Below are 8,432 nucleotides of genomic sequence, written 5' to 3'. Positions count from 1 at the left end.
CAACAAATCCTTGAAACGACACAGCCATAACTTTCAATACCGAGGACGAACCCAAATTCAGGACAATTCGGGCACCAGCCGCCTTGGTCCTCAGTCCGATCATGGATGGCTTCCGACTCACCAAGGTTCTCATGGACGGCGGCAGCGGATTAAATCTCATCTACGAGGATACACTCAGTAAAATGAAAATAGACAGGAGCCGCATCAAGCAAAATAGCACGACCTTCCGGGGAATTATTCCCAGTCGGGAGGCGCGATGCGCGGGAAAAATCACACTCGACATGGTGTTCGGCACACCGGAGAACTATCGTACCAAAAAACTAACATTCCAAGTGGCCCCTTTCAACAGCAGATATCATGCCCTATTAGGGCGGGACGCATTTACACGCTTCCAGGCTATACCTCACTATGGATATATGAAGCTCAAGATGCCAGGGCCCAATGGCATAATCACTCTCGCTAGTGATCCGGACATAGCACTCCGCGCCGAAAACAAAACCGCATCGCTGGCCTTGAGGCATTATCTGAAGCCCCCGTGGCCGAAGAATTAACCGCATTACGCTCCATGGTGGATAAAGACGACGTAATCTTGGACAAATGACCCAAATCCACCTCCTTCAAACCAGCAGAAGAAATAGTCAAATTCCAAGTCCATCCAACGGACTCCAAGAAGACAGTATCTATTGGGGGACAACTGGACCCAACGGTCGACACCATGCTACGAGAATTTCTGCGCGAAAAATGGGATATATTTGCCTGGCACCCTTCTGATATGCCAGGAATCCCACGCAGATTGGCCGAACGCGGCCTCAATATATTGAAGGGATTTAAACCGGTCAAACAAATACTGTGGTGTTTTTCCGAACCCAAACGTCAAGCGATGGGGGAGGCGCTAGCCAAGCTAATCGTGGCCGGATTCATTAGAGAAATAAAACACCCAGACTGGCTAGCAAACTTGGTGATGGTGCCAAAGAAGGATAAATCCTAGCGCCTGTGCGTCGATTTCAAAGACCTCAATAAGGCCTGCCCTAAGGATCCCTTCCCCCTCCCCCGCATCGACCAGATTATCGATGCCACCGCAGGACACGATTCGTTATGCTTCCTCGACGCATATTCTGGATACCATAAAATCAAGATGAAGGAGTCCAATCAAGCCGCAACGGCATTCACTACCCCATACGGGCCATTCTGCTTCAACACCATGCCCTTCAGGCTAAAAAATGTATGAGCCACCTACCAACGCATGATTCAAATATGCCTAGAGAAACAGATCGGCAAGAAAATTGAAGCATATGTGGACGACGTTGTTATTAAAACTAGGCGTGTCGACTCACTAATAGACGATTTACGTCTTACATTCACAACCTCCGTGCATATGACATAAAGCTCAATCCGAAAAAGTGTGTTTTCGGCCTTCATCATTTTCAATAAAGGAATTGAAGAAATCCGGCCAAAATCCGAGCGTACCTTAAGCACGTCCAAGAACTCGCTGGGTGCGTGGCAGCGTTAAGCCGCTTTATCTCCAGATTGGGGGAAAAAGCATTGTCATTGTATCGCCTCCTCCGGCGCACCGATCACTTCGAGTGGACGGATACGGCAACAGCCGGACTGGAAGAAATAAAAACCCTTTTGGCGAGCAATCCAATCCTGGCCGCACCAAACATCGGTGAACCCATATTATTATACATATCGGCAACACACCACGTGCTGAGCGCCGTGCTCGTCATGGAACGAGAGCAAGACGGACACAAATTCCCACTTCAGAAGCAAGTATATTACATATCCACCATCCTCACACCATGCAAATCCCGGTACCCTCATTATCAAAAGATAGCATACGCGGTCTTCATGGCATCCCTAAAGCTACGACACTACTTCCAAGAATATTCTATCACGGTGGTTTCCGAAGTACCACTCAATGATATAATAAACAACCGCGATGCTACGGGCCGGATTGCCAAATGGGCCATTGAGCTCCTTCCATTCAACATAACATACAAACGACACCGAGACATCAAATCCCAAGTACTGGCAGACTTCGTCCCCGAATGGACAGAGGCCGAACTCCCTAAAGAGTACGGCACATATTGCAACTGGGTTATGTATTTCGATGGTTCCAAAGTACTGGCAGGACTAGGAGCGAGTGTCATTTTAACGTCCCCCACTGGAGACGTAGTCCAATACGTACTCCAAATATTATACACAGACTCCAATAACGCAGCCGAATAAGAGGCCTTATTACGTGGTCTCCGGATGGCTGTCTCTATGGGCATACAACGCCAGGAAGTGCACGGGGACTCAAACCTCGCAATATCTCAAATAAACGGAGATTTTGATGCCAAAGATCCGAAGATGGCGACTTACCGCAACGCCGTCCTAAAAATGTCGTCTCGATTCGAAGGGCTTGAGTTTCATCACGTGGCTCGAGAAAGCAATCAAGCGGCGGACGTCCTCGCTCGCATTGGCGCCAAGCGCGACCCCGTCCCACCTAATATCTTTCTGGAAAGGCTCTTTAAGCCGTGCGTGGTGTGGCAAGGGGAGAGAGGTAACAGCAGTCCGGATTCGAACACAACCCCAGCCTCTGAACACAAGATATCGTCGGGGGCTCAGCCACTGAAATAACACCGTCGGCACATCTAATCATGGCAGTCATTGCCCCATGGACCGAACCCTTCTTGGCCTACCTTAATACTAAGGAACTCCCGGAGGACCAGAATGAGGCTCACCGCATTGTTCAGTGCTCGAAGGTCTACAAGGTTCATGAAGGAGAGCTCTACAAGGAAAGCGCTACCGAAGTTCTTCAACGATGTATTTCCGAGGAAGAGAAGCGACAGCTCTTGGCTGAAATTCACGCCAGACTCGGCGGTCACCACGCTGCAGCTCGGGCCCTTGTTAGCAAGGCCTTCTGTACAGGTTTTTACTGGCCGACAGCCCGAGCAGATGCACAGGACCTTGTCCAATGTTGCATTGGATGCCATCTATTCGCCAACCAAAGCCACATGCCCCCCACCGCTCTACAAACGACCCCCATCACTTGGCCTTTTGCGGTCTGGGGGCTCGATATGGTCGGACCCCTTAAAGGAAGAAGCCATAAGAAAAAGTATCTGCAAGTGGAGCCTTTTGCTTCATTTTTCTTTCTAAAATGGCAGCCATATCCAGCTCATATAGTCTCCTCTATCTATAGGAACCTAGGACATTAGCTCTTCTATTTTTCAAGGAAAATACACTAGCTAGTGTACAAGCGACATCGAAAGAAGTCTTGTCGCATGTGAAGACGACACTAAGAGTGTAATACATATAGGTGCATACTTTGTGGGTGATGCAAATTTCAGAAGATATGAATATCTCCAGGGGGACTGAGCACACAAAGGAATCAACCAGCATAAACGAATCCTTTCCAAAGAAACAAAGTCACAAAAGGAGAGACAAGACATTATCTTCTTTATGGAAAACACTTATATATATTAAATGTTGCTTCGCTCTTTGATTATTAACAAGAATATTTTTACTAATATAATAAGTGTAAATCTCGATAGATATGGAATGTATTTTGGTCAGTAGGTTTTAAAGAATCATATAAGTTTTTGGTATGTTGAAATTAGAAGAAGTTCATGCACCTTCAAGGCATGTCACGGTGTGTTCACTACTAGAAAAAGGCCTATAGTTGACACTAATGGTGCACCAGACAGGCGGTGCGCCATTAGTATATACTAATGGCGCACCACCTTCTGATACGTCATTAGAGCTGAAACTACTAATGGCGCACCTGGCCCAGGGTGCGCCATTAGTATCAAATTTTTTTTGAACTAATGCGCCTGTCCAAACATACTAATGGCGCATCCAGACACAGTGCGCCATTACTAGTTGTAACTAGTAATGGCGCACCTGTAAGAAAGTGCGCCACTAATGTTGTTTTTTTATTATATTTTTTATTCATTTTTTTGCAAAACTACTAATGGCGCACTGTTCGACCGTGCGCCATTACTAGTTTAAACTAGTAATGACGCACTGTGAACAGTGCGCCGTTAGTATGTTTTTTTTTGCAAAACTACTAATGGCGCACCACCAGACGGTGCGCCATTAGTTACCTGGATTACTAATGGCGCATTTAGTGTTGGTGCGCCATTAGTAAGTGGGCAGCAACAAGATATTTTGGACAGCCTCTCCTACCCATACTCACTTTCTCCCCACTTCATTCTTTCCACCTCCTCCTTGTCTCGGGTGCCTCCTCTTTTTCACCTCATTTCCACCATAGATTCATTCAATTTAAGTGGTTAAATTACCTTGTTTTGATAGGTAAGTAAGGGGGAAGCTATATTTATGTTGTTCTCCCTACAACAATGTGCACATGCACTTTTTATAGCCTAGCTAGATCTATGTATGTTCGTGGTGTTGCATATGTTTGTGGTGTTGCATATGTGTTTGTGTTTGGAGGTGTATCGGTATTTGAAATGCAATAGTTGCCAATATTTTGCCGGAATGTTGATTCATTTCCGTTTCGGCGAGAATTTTGGCATTAAGCATTCTTTTTGGTCCTATTTTTAGGGAAAGTCATGCCAAATTTTTTCTTCGTTCTAAAATATCGTTTTGCTCTACCCCGCAGGCGACCATGGTCCGCATGATGACCGAAGGCATCGTGAATAGGTTTTTGAGGTCCGCGAAGGCCGAGATGCTTCAAAAGAACGAGACGGAGATAAGATGTCCGTGTCGAAGATGCAAGCTGAAGAGCCTTATTGCGGACCCGGAATCCGGGCAGGTGCGGGACCACCTGCTCTTGCGTGGTTTCATGGATCGCTGTCGGTGGCAAGGTGACGAAGATGACTATGAAGTCGTCCATGGGGGCCGGGCAAGAAATGAGGAAGGGAAGCAAGACAACCACCGCGGCTCGGGAGGGCGAGAAGACGAAGAATCCCTAGGAGATGATCACGACGGTGATGCTGTACACAGTCATCATGTAGAAGATGCAGGACATGATGATGAGGAAGATGCCGGAGCACACGACGGCCATGATCATGAAGATGATGATGCCGACAGAGCAGACGACACTGGACCATCGATGGGCTGGGTGCAGGACCCTCATATTCAAGACCTGCTTCTCAAGCAGACGGATAACGCAAGAGCTGCCGCCCGAGAGAAAGCCAAGATGGATCAACTTGAGTTAGACGCGGTTACTCCATTGTATGAAGGATGCAGGCCCGAGGATACCCGCCTGAAAGTAACGCTCATGGCTCTGGAGATGAAGGTAAAACACAAAATGACCGACGCATGCTTCGACGAGAACATGTCATTCTGGCACGAACGTCTTCCCAAGGGGAACAAGTGCCCGACCAGTTTGGAGGAGGCGAAGAAAATCGTGTGTCCTCTGGATTTACCGCACGTGAAATACCATGTGTGCATGAACAATTGCATCATTTATCGGGACGAGCACGCGGAGTCTACCATATGTCCGGTGTGCGGCGTCACTCGATACAAGAAGAGGAACAAAGCTCCTCGAAAAGTGGTGTGCTACTTTCCGATCACTCCTCGTCTGCAGCGGTATTTCGCGGACCCTAAGGTAGCAAAGCTCCTGCGTTGGCACGCCGATAGGGAGGAGAAGAAGCGAGAAGATGACGCAAATGATCCGGAGATAGATAAAAAAGACAAGATGCTGAGTCACCCTAAGGATGCGAGCCAGTGGCAAGCGTTGAACTTCGAAGACCCAGAACTTGGGAACGATCCAAGGAACATCGTGCTGGGCGCGAGCACCGATGGAGTCAATCCGTTTGGCAGCCAGAGAAGCCCACATAGCACCTGGCCTGCGTTTGTGTGGATGTACAACCTTCCCCCCTGGTTGTGCATGAAGAGGAAGTACATTCACATGAGTATGCTAATTGAAGGACTGAAACAACCAGGGAACGACATCAATCTGTATCTGGGGCTGCTGAAAGAGGAGCTTGACACGCTGTGGAAAACGCCAGCCAATACGTGGGACGCCGCAGAGAAAAAATATTTCCCTATGAGAGCCGCGCTACTCACGACGGTGCACGACTATCTCGGTTACGGATATGTCGCGGGGCAGGTGGTCCATGGATTTTCTGGATGCGTCAGGTGCATGGATGACACAATGTATCGCCAGCTAGATAGAGATCCCGGGTCTTCGAAAACCGTGTTCATGGGACATCGAAGGTGGCTTCGCGACGATGACCCGTGGAGAAAACGCAAGGATCTGTTCGATGGTGAAACCAAACCCCGAGGACGCCCGCGTACAAGGAGCGGCGAGGAAATAGACGAGCTGTTGAAAAATTGCAAAGACTGCCCACTACCGGGAAAGAAGCAAAAGGCGCCAGAGCCGGGAAAGAAGCAAAAGGCGCCAGAGCCGCTGCTGAAGGTATGGAAAACGACGTCTGTTTTCTAGGACTTGCCGTACTGGAAGATCCACCGTGTGCCTCACAGCCTTGATGTCATGCATATCACGAAGAACGTGTGCGAGAGTCTGCTTGGTACCCTGCTCAACATGCCAGAGAGGACCAAAGATGGGCCGAAAACAAGGGCAGACTTGAAATCAATGGGCATCAGGCAGGAGCTTCACGCTATATATGATGATCATGATGATGATGATGATGATAAGGCGAAGCAGGACACAGAAAGTCGTGCAAAGGCAAAAAGGCCAAGAAGACCGGAAATGACTACCCTCCCGCGTGCTTCACTCTAAGTCAGGAGGAGATCGAGCAGTTTTTCACCTGCCTCGTAGGAGTAAAACTTCCTTACGGTTACGCGGGGAAGATAAGCAGATACCTAGACCCAGCGAAGCTGAAGTTCAGCGGGATGAAGTCTCACGACTGTCACGTGCTGATGACGCAGATACTTCCAGTTGCAATCTGTGGGATCATGGACGCGCACGTCCGTGAAACCCTATTTGGCCTATGCAACTTTTTCGACGTCATCTCTCGAAAGTCTATTGGCGTGAGGCAACTCAGAAGGCTACAGGAAGAGATCGTGGTGATACTATGCGAGCTTGAGATGTACTTCCCGCCCGCATTCTTCGACGTTATGGTGCATCTGCTGGTCCATATCGTGGATGATATCATCCAACTCGGGCCGACGTTCCTGCACAGCATGATGCCGTTCGAAAGGATGAATGGTGTCATCAAAGGATACGTTCGCAACATGTGACGTCCAGAGGGAAGCATAGCCAGGGGCTTTCTGACCGAAGAGTGCATCTCCTACTGCACGAATTATCTAGGCATCGAGAACCCCGTTGGTCTGCCCGTCAACAGGCACCTCGGCAGGCTCGCTGGATGAGGTCACGGTGAGGGTCGTCCCGAAATGCATGTCGACTTCGAGGGTCAATTCGCCGACTTTGAAAGAGCAAACCTAGTCGCGCTACAACACATAGACGTGGTCGATCCTTGGGTGGTACAGCACAAAACCTTTATTAAGAAGACGTACAATGATCGAGGCCAATAGAGGACGGACGGAGATATACTCAAAGAGCACAACTCATGTTTCACGCGTTGGTTCAAGCAGAAGCTTCTGTCGTACCCTTTACATGAGGATTCTTCCGCGGAAGAACAACTCATATTCGCCTTGTCACAGGGCGCCGAGCACAACCTGATGACCTATGAGGCGTACGATATCAACGGCTACACATTCTACACCGAGGCCAAGGACATGAAGAGCGATGGTTATCAGAACTCCGGGGTAACGATGGAATCCTACACCGGTAACGACAAGGACAAATACTACGGAAGGATCGAGGAGATCTGGGAGCTGAGCTACGCTGGAGAGAAGGTCCCGATGTTCGGTGTCAGATGGGCCAAGAGCGTCCTAAAAGAAGACCGGTATTTCACCACCATGGTTATACCCGAAGCCAAATCCAAGACCGCCGGCGCAAACGTCACCGCGAAAAATGAGCCATGGGTACTGGCTTCCCAAGTGGACCAATGCTTCTTCATTACCGACCCGTCAAAGCCCAGTCGTGTTGTCGTGAGGAGAGGGAAAAGGAAGATCATCGGAATGGATGGAGTAGCCAATGAGCAAGACTTCGACAAGTACGGCGACCCGAGGATCGAACATGACGACGATGATGAAGTAGCAGCATACACCACAAGAAGAAGCAGGACCACCCTACCTAAAGGACGTCCGTTCCACAGAAGAACTCCATTTGCGAAAAAGAAGGGCAAGAAGATTATGAACAAATAGCTAGCTGAGATCGATTGTATTTAAATCGTAGCCTTCATTTCTCGATTGTATTTCATGGGCACTTTTTGAACTATCATGAATATTCTTAAATTTCATGGACACTCGATCTCGATCCCCCTCCATCTTGATCGCTATCCCACCTCGCCAGATCTGGTCCCCCTCGCCACCGAGCACCCCCCCGGTCCACTGGCCGCCGCCTCCGACCCCCCGCACCCTCGATTCCCCTACTCAACCGCCGCCGCCGACCCCCC

Source organism: Triticum dicoccoides, chromosome 7A (genome assembly GCF_002162155.2).
Source record: "Triticum dicoccoides isolate Atlit2015 ecotype Zavitan chromosome 7A, WEW_v2.0, whole genome shotgun sequence".
NCBI lineage: Eukaryota > Viridiplantae > Streptophyta > Magnoliopsida > Poales > Poaceae > Triticum > Triticum dicoccoides.
This window is presented reverse-complemented; position numbering follows the sequence as displayed.